The sequence below is a fragment of the Tachypleus tridentatus genome, chromosome 13 (genome assembly GCF_004210375.1).
Source record: "Tachypleus tridentatus isolate NWPU-2018 chromosome 13, ASM421037v1, whole genome shotgun sequence".
Classification (NCBI taxonomy): Eukaryota; Metazoa; Arthropoda; class Merostomata; order Xiphosura; family Limulidae; genus Tachypleus; species Tachypleus tridentatus.
Genome location: NC_134837.1, coordinates 258,723,174 through 258,747,362, shown reverse-complemented (window position 1 = coordinate 258,747,362; position 24,189 = coordinate 258,723,174). Strand labels below are relative to the sequence as shown.

The 24,189-nt window shown below is 36.9% G+C and overlaps 1 protein-coding gene across 2 annotated transcripts in view; it reads right to left on the bottom strand.

Moving 5' to 3' along the window:
• LOC143236712 (semaphorin 5c-like) overlaps positions 1 to 24,189 on the bottom strand; it is a 164,880-nt gene that overhangs the window by 61,124 nt on the left and 79,567 nt on the right. The gene's annotated exons all lie outside the window — the stretch shown is intronic.

The following is a 24,189-nucleotide window of genomic DNA, read 5'->3' as shown; positions in this document are numbered from 1 at the left end:
AGCATGTGCCTCCCCACTACCCACCCCTCCCGTCAGTGATTTTTAAAACTATTTTGTAATTTAACAGCAGAAGTACTAAAAAAAAAACCTTTAGTAAATAAATAAATTATAAATATTTTCATATTTATAGTTTGGTACAACAAATTTCGTCCAGTAGTCACTACCACACAGAGCTGCTAAATGGAGGGTAAATCCCCAATTGTTAGAAATGGTGGGGAAACACAGGTAGAAAAAACGAATAGAAACTAATGCTGAAAATAGGAGGAGGAGTTTCGTCTCCTATCTAACGAGATCCTTTTCTATTCTCTGTTTACTGGTAGAAGTTTCGATTTGAAGACTTCCGAAGAAAAACTTCAGTAGTCAACCAGAGGTGTTCAGAAACTGGTGTCTTTTCGCCACGCTCGAGGTTGTGGTAGAGGCACCTAAATTTATTGTTTAAGGGCTTCAAGTGGATTCACATTCGACACTTCATCCAATAACAAAGGGCCGATACTGGACTTGTGGTCCTTCAGAGCGGCTATAAATCCAATGCCAAAAGAATTAGATAAGGGAGAGAGAGTTTCAATAGCGTTCTCATGACCTTTTAGTGATGGACTATTTCACTAGCCAATAGTACATGTCATTTACCATTAAATATCGTCTTACATTCCTCCCAAAAGTAAACACAGCTGTAGTGTAATATATAATACAAATGTTTTGTAGGATCCTTGATTCTATGTAGGTATAAGACGGACAACAGTATTAAAGCAATACAAATTTCATTTGGATTTTCTTCTTTACAGGTTTTCAGAAGCTAGATATGAAGAGCTACCTGGCACACTATCTCTATCTCTGGTGTATATGCCACTTTTCAGCTATTCAGATCATCCAGAAGTGGAAACTAACGAAAAGCCCAAACCGAGAATTCTATATTAGTTCATTGTCAATCTTCTACAGGCCTATCATCTGCCTAGTTCTAACAGTTACTATAATTTTATAATTTGATAGAACAAAACAGTCTTCACTATCGTCGACTAGCTATTTTATTATTATTATTATTCTGGGCAAAATTTAAGAATTCAATTTATAACCCACTAAACCAACGTACGCTATTTGATAAAGAAAATAACCAAACAAGACGCTTACTTGATCGACTAATGATCGCTTAATACACTAAGATGTCTCGACTTTACATGGAGAAGAAAATCCCTACATTACTGGCTTCCTCACTGGTAAAACAAATGGAACCAGAATTTCCAATCGTGAAATGTTACCCTATTATAACACAGTCATAAAAGTAGTGTTCTGAAGTTAACTAAAGGCAAGGTACAATGATGAAATCTGAGATTCTGTTCAAACACCAAGTTTTCTGTAGACAAAGTGGGACAGCCAGTAACGTATGGCTTTTATTCTCCATGTAACGTCGAGACTTCTTAGTCTATTAGGATATCATTAACTGGATCAACTGATATATCAACTTCCATCACTGTCTTGTTTGGTTCCTTTTATCAAGTTCTGTAGCCAGCCATACATTTGTTTCAATGCTAATTATTAATAACAACAACAATTGGAGCTGAAACAAATCAACAAACACATGTGGATAATCGATAGAAAAACTTTTATTGTCGTCACTTTAGTTTCATATTTCATCAATTTGATATGAAGTAAATGTAATTTTAATAACTGATCAAAAACAAAGAAAAATAATAGGTAATAATATGTGTGCATTTCCCCCTTCCCTATACTGGTGTTTTCTAAGTTTGTGGAAGTGAGGGTGGGCTTGACTAACCACTAAAGAAATTTGTAAAGTAGTGACGGACAACCTTGGGACAGCCTCTAAAATCACTTACCGATATGTAGAACTGGTAGAATCTAACTCTATACACGTACGATTTATTTATATACCGAAATCATTGAAGAAGACTTTGTATGATGTTATATTCCATGTCAAGATTTGTTTGTTTGTTTTTGAATTTCGCACAAAGCTGCACGAGGACTATCTGCGCTAGCCGTCCCTAATTTAGCAGTGTAAGACTAGAGAGAAGACAGTTAGTCATTACTACCCACCGCCAACTCTTGGGCTACTCTTTTAGCCACCAATAGTATGACTGACCGTCACATTATAGCGCCCCACAGCTAAAAGGGCGAGCATGTTTGGTGTGACGGGGATTCGAACTCGTGACCTTCAGAATACGTGTCGAGCGCCTTAACTACCTGGCTATGCAGGATCTCTGTGTCAACAACTGGTTTCTTTATAACGAAAAGTAACCTACACGTGTTGTTATGTTTTGAAAGGTTTTTCAAAAACTCAACGAAGTAGAAACGGGACTTGAAGCCAGACCTCATTCAGTCCGGTTATTTTAAAACCGGTATTTAAAGTTTACATATATTTCCGTTCCACCCCCACCCTGTTTCGTTTACAACCGACCTCCCGTTAGAGGTTCATGCTTCCGCTGTTTAAGGTATAATCACTTAGGGTTAAAACCAAGCTATATCATACGGCCCCAAATCCCATCTGTTTGTATAAAAGGTGGTTCTAGATTTATGTTCCTCGGGTTTGCACAAATGTCTGAAAGGACCAGCCCCTGTTAAACTAATGATTTGACAGGAAACAGACTAGTAGAAATCTTTAAACTCACGAGCACTGACAGAGTTATAAATTTTTGCCATTTAAGGTTTCATTTTAGCACCTAAATCTTTAGTTATACGGGAACTTAGAACACTAAACAACGCTGTCAACAACGCCATCTGCCTGCGTGACCTTTTACTGTCACGTGCTTTGCTCTCAGGACGAGGCTGAAAGTGCTCAGATTGCTTGTCAAACAATGACCAAGTGAGAAAGTTACAATGACGTTAAGTGGTTAGTTACTCTTTCGATGCAATAACAAGCAGACGTTTAACGGTGGTTTACACTTCGCCTGTTGACATTATTTTATGTTTCTTACAATGACAGGACAACGCAGAAAAGTGAAATGTTCCGAGACCAAATTTGTTCTGAACAGCGAAAAATAACGATCGTATGTTTAAATAACGATTTGTTTTTGTATTTTTCTTTCATTTGTGGAAAGAGTTTTTGGTGTCCTCAATCACACCACTTCTTGGCTTTTGGGATTCGTTTTGAAACTCTTAGCGTCAATTTAAAAACAAAACAAAAAACAACTGAAAATTAGTTTTTGAAAGATATGAGCCAACAACAGCAGGTTGCCTAGCAATAGTTTTGTCAGCTTTAAACGTCTTGTTAGCAATTAATTCGTACTTTATTCTATAATAGCATCACACTCGGATGATTGTAATCACTGTCTACCTGTGATGATGCTTTAGTCTATATGTTTGTTTATGCTGTAATGACATATTATAAAGTCTGTATGTCTGGTAGAGCTTCTTGCTGCAATGATGTATAAAGTTTGAATGTCTTTTTTAACAGGTTTTTATGCTGTAATCTTATATACGTTGTGAACCATTGTGTATGTTCGAGGGTTCGTTTGAAAAGCTGTGAACGCAAACCTCAACATTCACTTTTAAAATGCTGGTAGAACAAACACAGACATAAATAATATTGATGTCAAATTGTATTTTACAAGCAGGACATTCTGCACCACATTGTTAGTAATTAATTATATTATAATTCACGTTTCCAAATATGACGTAATATAAATAATATGTGTTACTGTTGAGTGGCTCTTTGGATGACTGAAATGTTCAACAATTAATTTTCACAGTGGTCGTTATTAGTAGCTTAAGGCTTTAGATCGAAGTGAAGCCTAGAGTGTAACACAACTAACTTTTTTAAAGTCCATGAAGTAATTTCAACTGATTGTAATATATACAGTATGGATATCTGTTTCATGATATAATGATACATCATACTGAATATGTTTTGGAGGAGAGTGTTATTTATAATGACATATCATAAAGTGTGAACGTCTTTTTAAACGAGTTTCGTACTGTGATGTCTTATCATGAAATATGGATGTCTCTTTAGGAGAGTCTTATGGCGTGTTGACATATCACAGAATGTGGAAATTTAACTACAATAGCTTAAACTTCTAATGAGTATCATAAAATCAATAGGATAAATAAAGAGAAATTGAATATTTTAATCTCAAGTGGAATTGGAAGCAGAAATTGACTGCTGTAAGAATAACAAAGTTCGTAGGTTCATGAACTTCGTCACTCCCCGAGGCCTGATGTGAGGAAGGAGATAATACAGATGCAAGCTCTCAAAAGAAGTCAATAGGACAAACTCTTCTAACAATTAAACGCATGAAGTATAACTTTATTATGATGAACTGTACCCCTGTTAAAAACAGTGAATATCCAAGGAATGGAGGTCAGTGTTAAAGAAATATCATTTTATTTATTAAGGTTGAGGAGACTAACAGTCCTCCTCCAATACAGGTCATTTTTTAACAGCTTACTACACGTGGAGTAGCGTTTGAAGATTGGCGAGGTCAGGGATATGGTAATGGTGTAAATACGACAGGCCAACAACCTAGTCCTAGGGTTTTATAATAAAACAATATGGTTGTTGTTCTTCAAACATTGTGTTTCGTGATGTTTCTTGGAACGAAAGGTTTAATTTATTTACCTCAGAGAACGTGTATTATTTTTTGTAATATCAACTAACAAATGGACTACTTTAGAGTCCTTTGTCAACTTCATTCTAAAATCTCTTTTAGGCACCAGACGAGCGAGAGTAAAAGTGATAATATGCCAAATTAACTGATTTAGACAATGACATTCACCAGAAATTCTTCTCTGATATGGTGAAAATAGCCTCGAAAGAGTCATGGATAACTAACGCTGAAGAAATGTATTATTATCAGAAAAAAAAAAGAACTTTGTTATTACAAAGGTGAACCAACTGTTGTTGTGAAACGACAAACCAAAACTCACTGTTCTTTTCTTCTGACCTTCTAGACTGGACTACGTCTAATAAAACAGGGAGACATGTTTCGGTTTCTTATCGACGTTACAGCACTTAAAAATTCAGATAAGGATAACGTGTTCCCACCCCTAGTGGCACAGCAGTATGTCTGCAGACACACAACTGTAGAAACCGGGTTTCGACACTCGTGGTGGGCAGAGTACAGGTAACTAACCCATTGTGTGGCTTAACTACGAAGAAACAAACACAAGAATAAACTGCTTATACCCCAAGGGCCCGGCATGGCCAGGTGGTTAAGGCGCATGACTCGTAATCTGAGTGTCGCGAGTTCGAATCACCGTCACACCAAACATGTTCGCCCTTTCAGCCGTGGGAGCGTTATAATGTATCGGTCAATTCCACTATTTGTCGGTAAAAGAGTAGCCCAAGAGTTGGTAGTGAGTGGTGATGACTAGCTAGCTCTCTTCCCTCTAGTCTTACACTGCTAAATTAGGGACAACTAGCGCAGATAGCCCTCGTGTGGCTTTGCACGAAATTCAGAAACAAACAAACACATCCTCAGAGGCACAGCGGAATGTCTGCGAACTTACAACTGCGGCTTTGGGGTTAACTAAGAACAAATAAGCACAAAAATAAACACATAGATAAATTTAACTGTGTCGCTGTCAAGTAGCCATAACATTAAGTCAGATGTTGATTGTAGACTACAGTGCTCCCATAGATACTAGACTCTTACAGTGTCAGTGTCATCCAGAATCAAAAAAGTTATAGACATTAGGAATTGAAGCTCTAAATTCTAGGCAACTGCCTTTTAATTGTCATTGTTAGTTTGAAATTTTGGCAATTATACCTGTAAATAAACATAAAGAAGCCTAACCCAATTGTTTGTAAAAAATGAACGAATTAACTCCCTCTATTAACAAAAATCACTTCTACTTATCCCATAATTCTCTCTGTTAATATCTCCCTGGTGGTTTAGTAACAAGTGTGGCAGCTTATAACACTAAAAATCGGGTTCGCAAGTGCTATCTGCGCTAGCTGTTTCTAAATTAACAGTGTAAGACGAGAGGGAAGGCAGCTACTTACCACCACCCACTACCAACTCTTGGGCCACAATTTTAACAAGAAATAGTGAGAGTGACCGTCACTTTCTAACGCCCCTACGGCTGAAAGGTTAAGCATGTTTTGAGAATATATTCTTACACGTGACCCGTAGATTACGAGCGAAGTGTCCTAACCACCAGAGTTATATATATATACGTATTTCTAAATTCAGAAGTATAACCTTAACAAATTACAAGATCTGATAATTCACGAAGATTTGACTAAAACATGTAAATTTCATTAAAAAATACACTCCAAACAAAGAAAGCGTTACTTGAGTAATAAATACATACAATACGTTACAAATAACAAGGCCCTGGTGGTTCAGCGGTAAACTTGAAGGATTATAAAGCAAAAATCCGGGGGTCGAATTCTGCCTTGAGCACAGCGCGCTTAAAACATAAAATTTGAGCCACCTGTACAAAATGTACGGTCATTTCCCACTTCTCTTAATCGTTAATATAACTACAACATTTCAAAATCAAAATTGCTCTCCATTGTTAATGTTATTTCACTTTATTTTAATGTACAGTTTAGATCAAATCGTCAATTCTGCGTAATTCACTATTTCATTTGTGTTTAAGCACGTGCATAACGCAAGTTCATTTATGATTTATGACAAGTAAAATGGTGTTTTAACCAATAACACAGTTTCTATAGTTAATATTAAAACAGTTTCAGTGAAATGAAAAACGTTTATCAGCAGCTGCTTGATTGTCTTTTACCAGAAAGCTACACACATGCACAGGAAATCGAACCCCGAATTTTAGGTTGTACGTTCGTAAATTTACTGCTGAACCACTAATGGACAAGAGCTGTTTCTCTTCAATACGTAAAGTACGTATATATTAACATTTCACGTTCTTAGAAAACACGAGTTCATGAGTTGTTTCACAATAACTGGTTCAAAATCAGCAACTGCAAATTTGTTTTGAAAACTACATAGATATTAAAACATATTTCAGACAACACAAGGTTTAACTAATTGAAATATGTTTTATACAAAGTTAATCATTCTGAAATTTTAGATTTCAAACTGTGTGAATAATTTTTACATAATTAATGTTGTATACTTCTGACTACCCAGTGACACAGTGGCATGTCTGTGGACTCACACCGCTAGAGACCGGGTTTCGATATCCGTCGTGAGCAGAGCACAGATAGCCCATTATGTAGGTTTGTGCTTACCGAGAAACTAATAAACAAATATACTTCGATGTGCTTCTGTGGGTGTATCACATACACACATAAAAGCGAAAACAAACTCACACAAAAAAAAACAAAGTATATAGCGTATATTTAAACTATTTATGGTAATAACACACTTAGATGGGTGGTAACACATCACACTGAATTTGTTTTTATCCTTACTAAACGAAAAGGTTTTGTAAAAAAGAAAGCAACAAAAAATGATTTTTTTATTTAAAAACGAGAAATCACGATCAAGAGAAATCTACTTTCATTTAGGCTTAAATAAACTTAGAAATAAACATGTTGTCAAAATGATCGTACTTTGTTGTTTATAGCAACGAAAATCCGAACAGCTGGAAATGTATAAAAGATCAGTAATTATCGCATTCCACAAGGCCTAAGTATATATTTCTGACCCCGCCTGTTAAGCCTAATAATGTGGCTAACGCCCATGTTTAGCAAACATAACTTATTCATACGCCATTTATAGAGGGCGTCTATGTCGATCATAACAGTGTAGACAAATCAGGTACTTGTTTTATTACGACAAGTTCTTATCCATATTTTGACAAAATCCCGAACTTGAAGTGTAGAACAAAGTTATACGAATTGGGCTAAGATTTATTTTTGATATAAACCAAGCGTTTGTTGCTTGGTTTCCATTTTATCCCTTAACTTGATGTTCTTCAAGAAATATTTCTCGATTAATTTCGTCCACACATGAGACGGTAATAAATTTACGGACTTAACAACAGTAAAATCCGGGGTTCGATTCCCCAAAGATAAAATAACAGATAACGCAATATAGCTTTTTTTTTCTAAAACAATAGCAACAACAACAAAAACAGTAAAATTCTTGTCTGGTTTAACAAAATAATAGAACGAATATTTTATTACATGAAAAAAAAATTACAAGACCTTAGCCACAAATAGTTTGTGGTTCTATTAAAACTTTTTTTTTTCAAAATCATTGGAGTTATTCATCAGCACTAACTACTGAAACGATTCATGAGACATAATAAGAATTGTTTTACAGAAGATTATATCATATTTGTCCATACATTTGAGCCTTTCGAGAAGGAAACATCAAAAGTGGCCACCTGGTCACAGATGAATATCAGCATTTGTTAATTTTTATCTTTCAGAAACCTGTTTTCGCACCCACTTTGGTTATTGAAAGGTTTGTTACGTTGTTGTCTTGTTTTGAAGTTAAGCACAAAACTAGAGACAGGGCTATCTGTGCTTTGTCCACTACGGTTATCAACACCAGGATTCTAGCGTTGTATGTTCGCAGACATGCCACTGGGGTTAATGTTAAGAACTCTCAAACTTTAACATATTGGTTTGAATTTCGCGCAAAGCTACCCGACGGTTATCTGCACTAGCCGTCCCTAATTCAGCAGTGTAAGACTAGAGGGAACACAGTTAGTCATCACTACCCACCGCCAACTCTTGGGCTACTCTTTTACCAACGAATAGTAGGGTTGACCGTCACACTATAACGCCCTCACGGTTGAAAGAACAAGCATCTTTGGTGCAACGGAGATTCGAACCCGCGACCCTCAGGTTGCAAAACGAGTTATCTAACCACCACGCTGTGCTGGGCCTATTTAGTCAAATTTATTTATAATAACAATTCAAAACTGAAACTTATCGCTTTACGCAGTGTTCTGCATTTCTGCTTACGCGATTGTCGTGTTCGTCTGAAAGACCAGTGCTTCATCCACTCTAAGAAGAGCCTTACAGCCAGTGAGGATAACCGTGCTGACCTATATGATAAAAGTTATGTTTCCTTCAGGTTCAGGCTGAATAGGCAGGTATAGTACTGACTAGTTGGGGCAGTGAAATTAAAGAAACTTTAAGTTCATGTAGCGTGCTCTTGGGTTCACTGTAGGGAATTGATACCTGGATTTTAGCATTGAATGTCCGTAAACTTATCGCTTACCCATCGAGGAACAGCATTCTTGTAACACTGTGACTTCCTAAAACGTGAACGTATAATGAGTATAATTGACACGCAGATAAAGAAACACGATAGTGTGGTGGCGACCAAATCAACCTACACTGTGTTATTAACAGGTAGTGCTAGTTTAACGATTTCTACTTTCTGTAAATTGGACTGTGGTAATCCAAGCTACCACATATTTTCAGTAAGTGTGCTACACTAGACTCTTACTTGGTATACCAAATTTCAAGACAATCTGTTATGAAATACACGAGATATAAAATACCCAATTTTGATTTACTTTCAACTTTGTTTTTTCTTCGCATCAAAAGTACGGAAACTTTATTCAATTGAAAGACACATTTAACTTTTATAACGTTTATTAAAATTTGGTGCACTGATAGAACTTTACAATCTACTGTTAGGAATCTTATTTGATGTAAATATAATCTACTTGTGTAGAGCTATTCAAGACAAATCACTCAAATTTTACCAAAAATTTTGCGCCCGCCTACGCTAAAGGTCACGTGCGCTGTAAGTCTTAAATGTTTACTACAGCTTCAACTGCGGGTAAAAGTGAACCTTTTTAGGTTTTATCGTTCAAATTAAATGTGGCTGACTTTGTTGGCCAAGCAAAGTAGGTTATCAGTTTTTAGTTCAAGTAGTCAAAAGAATCATACGGATGGATGGTTGTTGTTCATTATCTACTGCTAACTTTTTATGAAATTTTACGAAATTTTCCTAATTAAAGAGCATTTAGTGCCACCTGATATTAGCTTAAGTAATTAGAGTAAATAACGATGCTTAAGACGGCTGTACTGAGTGCATGTGAGCGATAATAAAAAACTGTTAACATAGATTCCATGGCGTAACAATAAAGGAAATTATTAACACTTTTGTCGGGAAGAAACACTACCACCATATATTTTAAAGAATCTGGCTGGTTTTGTAAAGTGTAAGGCTGTTTGGAATAGTAGGATTACAATCCTAAATTTACTGTTGGTTACTACTGAATATCATATTCTTACTTGCTGTAGTTTATTGGTACGTATTGACAAAACGTTATGATTCTTAATCACCCAGTGTATGACAAAAAAGGTAACACTAATAAGTGGTTCATCTTTAGAAAATTAAATCAAAATTGGTGTCGACCCTGAAAGCTACTCTTTAGCATTGATAAGAATACTGTAGCAAATATTCGTTCATTAGTTAGCTAGGCCCAGTATTTTGTTTTCCAGCCATCATGCCTCAAGTTGGACAAAAACTAACATGGCCTGGCTAACAAATGAATGAATATTTGCGGTACAATTCGTATCAATACTATAAGAGTAGTTACCAGTTTCAACGCCTATTTTTATTTCATTTCTTTAATTGGAACGCTCAGTCCTTTTCTTAGGCCCACCACGGCCAGGTGGTTAAGGCACTTGACTCGTAATCCGAGGATCGCGGGTTCGAATCCCATCACACCAAACATGCTCGCCCTTTCAGTCATGGGGGGGGGTTCATAATATGAACGTCAATGCCACTATCCGTTGGTAAAAGAGCAGCCCAAGAGTTGGCGGTGGATGGTGATGACTAGCTGCCTTCCCTCTAGTCTTACACTGCAAAATTAAGGACGGCTAGCGCAGATAGCCCTCATGCAGCTTTGCGCGAAATTCAAAAACAAACAAACAACCCTTTTTTAAACGCACCTGTTTTTTCACACATAAGTATTTTTTGGTTACGTATATTTAATTATCACATCAATCATGTACGTTTAACTATTTCAGACTTTTAGATTTTTTTACAAATTTAGAGGTCCGAAATGATTTAACGTTTACATTGTATGGCGTGTTAATTCTAAATGAGTGGTTATTTTTATTCTAATGCAATGCATAAAGCATAAGTGCCTAACTTAGTTTAAAAATGGCTGCGCGAAGAAATGCCGTTACTGACTACTGTTCCTGAAATATCTCTTCCTTGCCTTTTGATGGGTATTTTAAATTAAACCCACAGGATATTGTAGCCATTTAAAGACAATAAATAATTTTAATTTCTCCATCGAAGGTCTAATGATGACATGCTCCAAAATCTCTTATAAACGCGGGAGTTATAATTGATGTTTAAAGTTCTTTAGGAGGGCGGCACTAAAAACGTGAATACAGCGCAAAGGGTTGGTTGGTCTCTCTTGAATAGAGATGACATTGAAAAGTTTTTATATTATACATAACGGCGAGTGAGAAAAAGGAGAGAGGGCATCCGCCCACTTTGCCCTATGGGTCAAGCGTCTAGGATACAAAGTGAGTTAGCCCTGTGGTGGAACTCAGGATTTCGGACCTGCGAACCCGGATGAAATTCGTGCAATAACACAAAATATACCCTCTATTTGTATCTTTTATTGGAGATTGTGGGTGGTGCTGACTGGTTGCCTTCTCTCTGACCAGTAGTTTAAAATTATGGAAGACGTTAGGTAACCTTAGAATATTTGTCATCAATACAAAATTCAAATAAAATAAGCATATAATTACCGTATGATTTATCAAATTACTATGACAATGCGCAATGTGGTTGATTTTTCATATTACAATATGAAAGATAGCTTACAACATTTTAACAAATAAATGTAACATCATTAGGCTGTATTATACACCACATATCTCTCTCTTATTTCTCCCCCCTCTCAGTGACTAGCGGTAGGGCTGAAGATTTATTCCTTTAAAAACTGGGTTTCGATAACTATGCTGAGCACAGCACAGATAGCCCATTAAGTAGCTTTCTGCTTAGTAATAACAAAAACATTTTTTTAAAAATTCAAATATACAACTCATTGCTCTTTTTTGGTCATCCCCAGGGATAAATTTAACAAGGGCACTGAGGAGAGATTAACCTGCTATTTAAGGGAGTGATATCCAAATTGTTAGGCCATGACATAGTTTCCTGCCCTGCTTTTGTTTTCTAGGACTTTTCTTCGAGTTTATGTCGTTGTTATGCTAGTTCGGTTTACAGTGACTGATGAAGAGTGAAGACTGCCGCGTTGTTGTTAAATGACAAATAAGAAGACTGTTGTTTTTACATGGTTGATAGTGACTACTGCTATTGTTGTTGTTGTTGTTGTTGTTACAAGATTGATAAGTAGTGACGACTGCTGTTGTTGTTGTAAGATGGTTAATAAGTAGTGACGACTGCTGTTGTTGTTGTTAGATGGTTAATAAGTAGTGACGACTGCTGTTGTTGTTGTTAGATGGTTAATAAGTAGTGATGACTGCTGTTGTTGTTAGATGGTTAATAAGTAGTGACGACTGCAGTTGTTGTTGTTAGATGGTTAATAAGTAGTGACGACTGCTGTTGTTGTTGTTAGATGGTTAATAAGTAGTGACGACGACTGCGAGTTGTTGTTGTTAGATGGTTAATAAGTAGTGACGACTGCTGTTGTTGTTGTTAGATGGTTAATAAGTAGTGATGACTGCTGTTGTTTGTTAGATGGCTGATAAGTAGTGGCGAATGCTGTTGTTTTTGTAACATGATTGCTAAATAGTGACGACTGCCACTGTTGTTATCACATGATTGATAAGTAATGACGACTGTTGTTGTAAGTTTCATCACTTCAACTCGTGAGGCGCGTAAAGTGTTTGACAGCCAACTGCATGATGTCACATTACATCATGACCTGACTATTGGCTAAAACACGCACCGATTGAAACAACTAAAACTGTCTATATTTTACAATTTTATACAGTATGATTACTGATTTGAAAGGGGTGCAAACACTGAAAAGGTTCTCACCCTCTAAACAAAGTGTAAGGAACCAAAGTGACACGAAATTTCCAAACAAATGAAATGTGAACTTGATGCGTATTTACTCTGCGCATGTATAATCTTCAATTAAATAAAATTTCAGTGATTAAAAAAATCGCAGTAAATGATCCGTTTCACTATGAAATGGGAATTGTAAAAAATAATTCCTGGAATGTTAATGAACTGTCACCTGCCCTGTCTTATCAGTCAAATATTTATTAATTAACATTATGTAAATCGAACGTGTTCTCCTCATTGAACTAACTACATAGAGACGTCTGACTCAACTTGTACAATATGGAGTTTACACATTATTATTATTGTTGTTATTACTTTCTCGTGAAAAAAAAAACATTCTCCAAGTAAAGTACGCCATCTGTGTCTCTTACATAGTAAACTCTCTAGGCCTTTTGTAAGTTACGCCACCTTTTGTTGCAGATGAACGAAACATACTTCGAATGCCTCCATTGTTAGCGCTCTCTATAGTTTTGAACAAGAACTTCTATTATGACTTTCGAAGGGTGACGTAGCCAGTCTGAGGTGAATGTACAGGAGGTCTTGTTATAACGATTGTCCACACAACTCTGTAACGTCAGGAGTAAAAAGGAGGGGCGGTAGGGCACTATTTTCATTTTGACCTGTAGAGAAACACCCCAGTCTTCCTCTCACCCACTAACAAATTTTCTTAACACTCTTGCCCAGTATTTAGCATGAAGCAGGTCACCCCCGTGTCATCTGGCGCTGTCTGCTTCTCGCATCCTTCTTTATATCCAGACAAGAGTTAATCCCTGTTAGGAGATCAGCGCATCCGTACTCCACGTGAGTCACTTCAATCACACAAAATAAACATCTAAGAATAAAATTCACAAGTTTTTATGTCTGGAGAAGGAAGCTAGTGGATTGAATTAATTACTTTCCATAAGCATAGTTTAGATTATTATTTTAGTAACCTGGACCATGCTCTGGATTTTGGTTCCGGCAGGGTGAAAAGTATGCTTAGAAAAATACCCTCCCCACTGGGTAATACTTCACTTTTTTTTCCTTTCTAGTGTCCCTCCCCCAGTTGGACAACGGACTTACAACGCTAAAATCCAGTGTTGATTTCCTAGTGGTGGACACAACAGATAGCCCTATGTGGCTTTTCTCTAAAGGAATCAATTATTTCTGAACAAAAAACGAGCTCTAATGTTCTAACAGTTTTGTAAACTATGTACGTGGAATGGAAGATAAATATATCGAAAATAGGTATATGCAATACATATGACAAACTTTAGAGATAAAAAAAAATATGTTCTCTATCTCCCTCTTTTAATTTTTGTCGGGATTTAAGTCCAGGAAGCTGTCCCAGACTTCCCCCGTCTGTAGTCCTGTTCTAACTACAGTTTATGATGTAGCCTACCTCATCTTACTAGGTGTAAAAGTTATATTGTATAAATGATTCTATGACTTTATCACACTGAACTGATTTATCTCAGACAATAACAACACAATACATGGACCATTAAATATATCAGAATTTGTCTAGAAGGGGTTTTCAGTTTGTATCTATACAGTAGCCAGTTTCAAAGTTGTCGATCCTTTATTTATATAACCTTAAAATTCAATTAATTGTATCGTAATGTTAACGGAGGCTGACACTAGTTTTGTGTAATGATAACGTTGTTTCGTAACCACCGTTTGTTTTGGATATTCGAGCAAAGCTACGTAACGGGCTATCTGTGCACTGCCCAACACGAATATGAAAACTCGATTACGATCGTCGTATGCTTGTAGACTTTACTGAGCCACTAGGGGACCGTCTTAAGAGTTAAAATAGCTCTACGAACCTTGACCACTTTTATGGTTTGTTTGTTTGTTTTGAATTTCACGCAAAGTTATTTACCAACGAATAGTGGGATTGACAGTACATTATAACGCCCCCACGGCTGAAAGGGCAAGAATGTTTGGTGTGACGGGGATTCGAACCACTTTTATGACATGGACAATTACACCACCGAATTCTTCTCTATAATGAGTATAACGAGACAGCTGAGAGAACACAGCCTTATAAAAACTTGTTTGTTCCACAATACTTTATTAGGTTACGAAGAGAGATAAATAACGAAGTCAACGTCTTACGGCCTTGAGGGTCACACAAGAATTAACAAAATACCCCTACCCCTGGTTCCAGGAAATTACCCAAGGCATTTGGTCTCCAGCTTTATTAATAAACATTATACAGAAACCTCCTGGTTACGTCATAATAACTCAAGCTGTCACGAGCAAGATTAAAGTAGCGATTCAAAAACCGTGACCACGTGTGGTGTAGATGAAGGACCCCTCCTAAGGTGGCTTTGTGGTAAGTCTCAGGGATAATAACGCTCAAATTTTGATTTCAATACCCGTGGTGGGCACAACAAGTATGTCCCATCGTGTAGATATGTGTTTAACAATAAAGAAACAAGATGACCCATTAAAGAAAGTCGCATGGATTTTTAAAGTCACGCACATTAAGTGTAACGCTCAATATAATGCTTACATCTCTCAAATAAAAGTTTAAATGTTTATAGTTGCGAGTGTATTAATGTTATTAATTAATTTAACAGCAAACAGTTGTTGTTAACAGTCTACATAGTATAGCGATACTTGTGTACAATACCAGTAACACCAGTGGCTAGTCCTTCAGTCCTACAGCCTCCTCTTTTACTAGTTTAATGAATTCGAATCCAATCCAAGGAAGTACAGGTAAAAATACCACATTCATACTGTAGGGAATACGAGTGAATTATAAGAGTGTTGTTGTTTGAAAATAAGCACAAAGCTACACGAGGGCTATCTGCGCTTTGCCCACCACAAGTATCAAAACCCCATTTTTATTGTTGTATGTTTTGTTTTTAATTTCACGCATAGCTACACGAGGGCTATCTGCGCTAGCCGTCACTAATTTAGCAGTGTAGAACTAGAGGATAGGCAGCTAGTTATCACCTCCCACCGCCAACAATTAAGCTACTCTTTGACCAACGAATGTGGGATTGACCGAAACATTACATCGCCCCAAACAGCTGAAAGGGCGAGTATGTTTGGTGTTTTTGAACCAGCAACCCTCAGATTACGAGCCTAGGGCCTTAATTTCCTCGTCATGCTGCGATAGACGAGAGGAAAGGCAACCAGTCAACTCTATCCACCGCCAACACTTGGGTTACTCTTTTTAATAGTGAATAGCGGGATTGACTGAAACATTGTAACACCATAATGGTTGAAAGAGTGAGCGCGTTTGACGACTGGATTCAAGCTCGCGACTTTATGGACACAGAATACGAATAGTCAAAACATACCTTTTTCATAATTAATAGTAATTAAGCAAAAAGCTACACAATGGGCTATCTCTGCTCTGATCACCACGACTTTCGAAACCCAGTTTCTCGTATTGTAATTCCGCATACATATAGGGGGATCATTTAAAACCAATATTCCTTTATATAAATGAACTCAATCAGATTATACGGTACCTTCTGAACAATAAACTCGAGCTGACTTAAAGAGTATGAATATTCTGATTGGTTCTGTTATCTCTCTCCGCTAAAACATTGAGAACAAAGATATACAAATGTCATTTTTCTACGTGGCTCTTTTGTCGGTAACCCCATAGCGACAAGATAACTTCGTAACGCCCACAGAACACCCACAACATTCCGTAAATATCGAGGGGGGGTGAAATATACAGTTACCTATGATAGGGCACGTAAAAAACATTTGAAAAAAAATACATGACCATATTCAACAGTTCACATGGAAATAATATGACGTTAATTAACTGTTATTTGTCATGTTGTATTTTCATAACCCTATAAGGTTTATAAGGTGTTATCAAGTTACACGTTTAGGGATCGTAGCACGATAAAATGACATGAAATATTGTAAAGATACACGTGCCAAAAAGTTCCGGTTATAATAATTCTTTTGATTGGACTTTTTGCCTTGACGACAACATATCATTCGATTATTTCATTTGTACTGTGATAAGTCACTTTGCACGTGTTGCCCTTCTCACAAGTTTCTTCATCTGTTTGTGGTTACTCACAAAGATACACAATGCCATGCCCAGCTAGGAGCTCTCGAAAGTGTTTTTAGAATTCATATTTTTAAACCCGAATAGCATCTTATACACAGGCGGGGCAAACGGTCTGATTAGAGAATCTTAAGATAAAGCCCAACTTAATTGTTGAAGTACTGACTAGAGCAGCAAGGCCAATTCCAAACGTCACAGCGCTTTGACCCGAATAACAGGAGTTACTGTCACTTTTACTGCTCAAGATTAACTCGTGGAAAGTGCTCAGCGGCCTTATGTCTCGAACCTCCCGATCACCAGCGCGGAACGCTAACTATTTTTTCTACTATTATAATATTACAAAAACTCTAATGAAAGACCTTGTATTTCCTAATTAATTGTTGTTAGTCATTTCATTTATTTAATGTAATTTCAAAAGTATAACTCGTGTCATTTAAAATATATATATTTGGTGAAACTTTATTGGCTAAAATTATGCTGATTATTTGATGCTATGGAAACTAATCTTTTAAAGCGTAGAAAGCCCAGATATAATACGAAATAAGGGTGTGGCGATTACTGCAGAATTAATTTTCGAAGTTTCATCGGAAAGTAATACATGTTTCTTTCGTTAGTTGAACCTTAGACAGTTTTGACTGTTTATTTTAGCGCATTAAGCAGTCTGCTCTATGTCCATCGAGTGGAATCGAACCCCGAATTTTAGTGTTGTAAGTCTGAAATTTTATGGCTTACCCACTGAGAAGCAGATGCCTCAAACACAGGTTAAAGATTACCTAAGATAAATCATACATATGTATGTGAAGTACTATTAGGATGTTCCCTAAGTAAATATTTCTAATCAACTATAAGTACACCTTCGATTCTTAGCCTAATTATACCAAATAATTTCGTGTATATGATCTTATGCTCTATATTGGGGAAACTTAAATGTTTTAAATAGATAACAAAAGAGAATGGGAGATAGGTTAGAATGCCTTATAGCCTGAGCTTGGCATGACCAGGTGGTTAGGAGGCGCTCGACTTGCAATCTGAGGGTCACAGGTTCGAATTCCTGTCGTACCAAACATGCTCGCTCTTTCAACTATGGGGGTGTTATAATGTGACGGTCGATCCTACTATTCGAGAGTAAGAAAGTAGCTCAACAGTTGGCGATGGATAGTGTTGACTAGCTACCTTTCCTTATAGTCTTTCACTGCTAAATTAGGGACGGTGAGCGCAGATAGCCCTCATGTAGCTTTGCGCGAAATTAATAAGAAACCTTTAACGCCATCTGTATGAGAAAAATTAAATGGACATTTTATGACAGATTAAAAGATTTTTACTAATGCTAGTCTGCAGCCTTTCCCCCCAGCGGCACAACGATATGTCTCCGGATTTACAACGCTAGAAACCGGGTTTCGAAACCCGTGGTGGGCAGAACACAGACAGCCCATCGTGGAGCTTTGTGCTTAACTTCAAACAAATAAAATCAAATATGTAAATGTACAGCTGGTCTACCAAGTGGCATGTATAAGCAGAACGCCAGCAGAGTTGATTTAATTAGTTTTAGTTTAATTTAATTGGTTTGAACATACTGTAATTTAGGATGGAAGATGATTAGCTGTTGAATCACGTGGGTCACGCTTGTCAAGTCTATTTCATAGTAGGGACAAATTGTAGCAAATAACACTTTAAAATAGAAACTAATAATTTTTATTTACGTCATTCGTTTATATATCATAAAGATAATACTCCTTGAATGTCTTTAACTATCCAAGATGTCCATTAATGGTTTGTTTTTTAATAAGCTTTTATTTATTTACATCAAACTTTACCAAACTATATTATCCACCCAAAAAATATAAATAAAACGTGAAGAATGCTTATAATACGTAGAACCACGTTTCTTCCTTTTCAGAAACACGCCGCCCCTGGTAGCTCAGTGGAAACCTGCGAACTTACAACTCTAAAAATTGGATTTCGATACGTGTGATGTGCAAAGCACAATGAACCCATTTTGAATAACAAAGAGTCAACCAAGAAATGCGCTAATGCTACGCTTATTTTTGTTTATGTCACGTAAAATTCATGTTTTTTACAAGATTTTCACGTTTATATTACGTGTACTTCGTGATTTCATAACGTGAGTTTCGAGTTTAACTTACAATAGAGATGAAATAAAAATTATAACCCTCGCACTTTCGAAAAGTGGAATTGTTTGTCCACAAAGAAGAAAAACCCACCTTTTCTTTGTTAACCTGAAGATGACATAGAAAGGTCGCAATGTTGTTCTCTCCTTATCAATAAAAGTGTGAATACCCATATCAATAGTTCTGAGACATTTTTACAAGGCCCACCTTTCCAAAGCGCTCCGGTTGTATGTTGTTTTTTTATCTCTATCGTTTTTGAACCTACGTTTTTTTTAACATCATAAAAGTTTAACTTATGTAAGCTTCAAAACTAAGCCACACAAAGTGCATTACCTTTTTCAAGTAAACTTTGAGGTTATGCCACGTGAAATTCACGTTTACCTCATCTGACGTTTATATTATCGTATTCCAAATTTTCATATTTCTGTCATGAGAACTTCGTGAACACTATGATTTTACCTGCGAGTTGAAATGCATTAAAATCTGTGTCCTACCTGTGCACTTTGACTCATCATTTGTCCTCTAGGTGTTAAAATTAGAGGCTTGAAAAATCGAGTGCACGCCTATAAACATTTCGTCAACTAGTTACACTGAATTCAACAGTTTTTTTTTTCTCTCATATATTACTTGCTTCGGGTAAAACGACCCCCGAGTCACGTGTTCTGAGACGCGCATTGCATTTTCGTCCACAAGGATTCGAAATAAGGTGTTAACGTTTTCGACGAATGATGCCAGGTGGAGCTTTATTTTAAGCTAACATTCATGGTATACAAACAAACTATGTTCTGAAGCTAGAACGCCCATTTTTTTAACCAGATAGAAACATACAAACAAAATGCGTAGAATATTAACATATATCCAGCGTAAACAAATATAGATATATATTAAATACCACGTACACGTTGCATCGCTCTCCACTTATTACAAGATCTGAATGTAATAGAAAACAACTTGCATAATGAGATCTGTGTACGTTAATATCTACCTTAAAGTACAAAAAACGCATTGGTCTGAAGGGTGGTTGTAAGTCACATTACGAAGCAACTAAGTTGTTTAAAAAATGTAGGTACATTAAAATACAGACATTATAACAATAAAGGATCAATGTAACAGTTATCTTGCCAAACCCTAGAATAACGAAATTCATCACATGCATAAGAAAACCGTAACCACGCCAAAAGGATATGCTAACTCATAACACTATTAAAAAGAAAGATGAAATGAAATTTTGTCAGAATTTTACTGAGTCAAGCATATAAAAGTAAACTTTCTAGAATAAAAAAACAAACTCAGTCAACCAATGGGAACACTCTCAGAGAAAAATTAATACATAAATTTTGGACAAAAAGTATTCGATTCCCGAAAAAATAGGCTTTTTTATATAAATAATATAAAGTATTAATTTATGGAATCGGCCTAGCACAACAAGGTAGTAAGAACGCTCGACTCGTAATCTGAGGGTTCGTATCTCCTTTCTCACCAGACATACTCACCCTTTCAGCCGTGGGGACATTACAAGTTACAGTCAATCCCACTTTTGGTTAGTAAAATAGTAGCCCAAGAGTTGACGGTAGGTAGTGATGATAGCTGCATTCCTTCTAGTCTTACACTGCTAAATTATAAACGGCTAACGCAGATAGCCCTTATGTAACTTTGCGCGAAATTCAAAACGAATTTTCCAAAGCTAAACACACGAAACAAGTTTTGTTTGTTTGCTTTTGGAATTTCGCACAAAGCTACTCGAGGGCTATCTGTGCTAGCCGTCTCTAATTTAGCAGTGTAAGACTAGAGTGAAGGCAGCAAGTCATCACCACCCACCGCCAATTCTTGGGCTACTCTTTTACCAACGAATAGTGGGATTGACTGTAACATTATAATGCCCCCACGGCTGGGATGGCGAGCACGTTTGGCGCGACGCGGGCGCGAACCCGCGACCCTCGAATTACGAGTCGCACGCCTTACGCGCTAGTCCATGCCGGGCTCAACGAAACAACTACACATGCACTACATATGTGGTTTCATAAAAAGACAATCCTTTAAAAGACATAAGTTATTCTGGTTTAAAAAAGAAAAAAAGGAAAATGGGTTAATTAACAATCAGGAATTTAATATTAATAACGTGGTTAAAATAACAGGTTTAACGCTTTTTCACAAAGGTATTATTGAAAACGTTCATGAATACTTTACACTTTTAGGATTTTTCGTAAAAACTTTATTTTGTTTAATATTTTGGAAAAAGCATCGTTTTGTTTGGTTTCGAATAAAAGCATGATGTATATAAACATTATTTTGGTTTAGTTTGGTGCGAACTTCACGCAAAGCTACTCGAGGGCTATCTGCGATAGTAGTCCCTAATTTAGTATTGACAGACGAGAGAGGAGGCAACTAGTCAGCACCACCCACCGCCAACTCGGGCTACTCTTTTACCAATGAATAGTGGGATTGACTGCAACACGATAACACCCCCACGGCTCCAAAGACGCTGACGAGAACTTGAGCTCGCGAACCGCAGATTGCAAGCGGAGCGTTTTAACCATAAGGCCATGAAAGACCTCACAGTTTGGACTTTATTGGAAAATTATCAACGAAAATTACTGTAACTGGCACTGATTTAGTGATTGTTAGAAGTTTCCATTTATCGGTATTGTATGGTGAACAGATCACACGCTATCTATTATTAAATTCAGCTCCATGTCCTGATGTCGCTCTCAGATCCCGTTAATATACTAGTGATTATTTCAAAGTTTATTGTCAACCTATCATTGTAATGTGGAATTCGAACATTTCTAAAATGGTATGAAAACCAGTAGTGAAAATTACCTATAATTCAACATTCTCACAAGTTCTTAAGAATCAATGAAACTTAGCTTTCAGGTTCCTAAAAGCGAACCACAAGTTCTCAAGAGCAAACAAAATATAGCCTTTAACTTCCTAAAGGGCCCCGGCATGGCCAGTTGGTTAAGGTCCTCGATTCCTAATCCGAGGGTCACGGGTTCGAATCCCCGTCACACCAAACATGCTCGTCCTTTCAGCCAAGGGGCGTTATAATATGATAGTCAATCCAACTATTCGTTGGTAAAAGGGTAGCCCAAGAGTTGGCGGTGGGTGGTGATGACTAGCTGCCTTCACTCTAGTCTTACACTGCTAAATTCGGGACGGCTAGCGCAGATAGCCCTCGTGTAGCTTTGCGTGAAGTTCAAAACAAACCAAACAGACTTCCTAAAAACAAACCACAAGCTCTCAATACCCAACTATACTTAGCCTTTAGCTTCCTGAAAACAAACCACAAATAATCAAGAACCAACAAAACCTAGCTTTTAGCTTCCTACAAGCAAACCATAAGCTCTCAATACCCAACTGCAGTTAACCCTTAGTTTCTTAAAAATAAACTACAAGTTCTAAAAAAGTCAAAAATACCTAGCCCTTATTTTTTGAAAAAAACAAACAAACCACGAGCTCTCAGGAACCAACACAATTTGTAAAAAGAACAAAAATAGTTTTGATCTTCAAATAACGTTTCCTCATCTTGATAGGAATAGTGTTAGAATTTGTTGTTATACGTAAGTCTACACAGTGAAATTACCTGTAGTAAATCTCGATATAATTTATATGACCTCAAACTTACTGCTGAGTCACCGACGAGAAGGATCCTGTGATTGATGTTCCAACTTGAAGTGGCTAAGTGTATTTGTTTTGCTTTTGTTATTTTGTTTGAAGTTAAGCACAAAGCTACACGAGGGTTATCTGCGCTAGCCGTCCCTAAATTGGCATTGTAAGACTACAGGGAAGACAGCTAGTTATCACCACCCACCGCCAACTCTCGGGCTATTCTTTTGCCAACGAATAGTGAGATTGACCGTCACAATACAACGTCCCCACAGTTGAAAGGGCGAGCATGTTTGGTGATAGGAATTCGGACCCGCGACCTATAGATTGCGAGTTGAGCGCCCTAACCACCTAGTGATACCGGGCCACAATATTCTCGCCACGGGTAACAAAACCACTGCTTTTTTAAATCGTAATTATTTTAGAAATAACATAAGAGTAAAACTGACAATGTAAATAAAAACTTTGAAATGTGTGCGTTTCGCTTCTTCTTTTTTTTTTTATAAACCAATGAATAAAGCTTCAGAACTGTTTGCACAAACTCTTGACAAACACTTGTGTATGAATTCAAGTGAACAAAAACTTTTCTACGTAAAGGTTTAAAATATGGTTACAGTCTGTTTTCACTTCTTAATTCTGTCTTAGCCTACAGCAAAATAACTCTGAAAACCACTGAGTACAGACAGTAAAAAAAATCCAAAACTTATGAAGGGTTTAACGAAGTGCAGTTTAAAAAAAAAAAAGTAACCCACAATAGCCGGTTTACACGCCCATGTCTGTGGCTCCTGAACCCGCGTTTTCTTTCTCTCCTGTCCCCTTCTATCCACAGGCTATTTTTAGGGCGTCTGGGCATGTTTCGAAGTGTTTGAAGTACTATCATTTGAGCCCTAGGAAATGATAGTACGGTGCCACTAACTTCCTAGAATGTCGAGTACATGTAACGAAAACCAGGGAAGCAAAAATGAAAGAGAAAATTATATTTGACGTCTACTTTACCGAACTTTATGTGTATTAATTATCATAGCTACATCCAACACTATTCGTCGGTTTTAAACATGTTCCTCTAATTCATAGTGACAGTCAAAAGCGATTTTTTTTTCATTTTACAAAGAGTTACAGTTCCCACAAAAAAAGTCGTGTAATATGATTTACTTCATATAAATAATACGGTTTCTACTTAGATTTTTCATTCCTCTCCAACTTAATAACGAAACTAGTAAACTATGTAAATAGCTCGCTAAATTATGTATTTCAATTTACATCATGATACGACCAACGAATACATTTTTGTTATTTCGGACTTTTGAGCATATATCTAAACAACGGTTACGTAAAGTAACCATGTTTAATTTGAGATTCATACACTAGACCAGAAGGAAAGGCAGAGAAAAAACACCACCTGTCGTCAACTCTTGAACTGCTTTGACAGAATATTGGGATCTTACAGTCACTTGTATAACGTATCGTCGAGTCCAAAGTGCGGCGGCCCGGCATGGCCAATCGCGTAAGGCGCGCGACTCGTAAT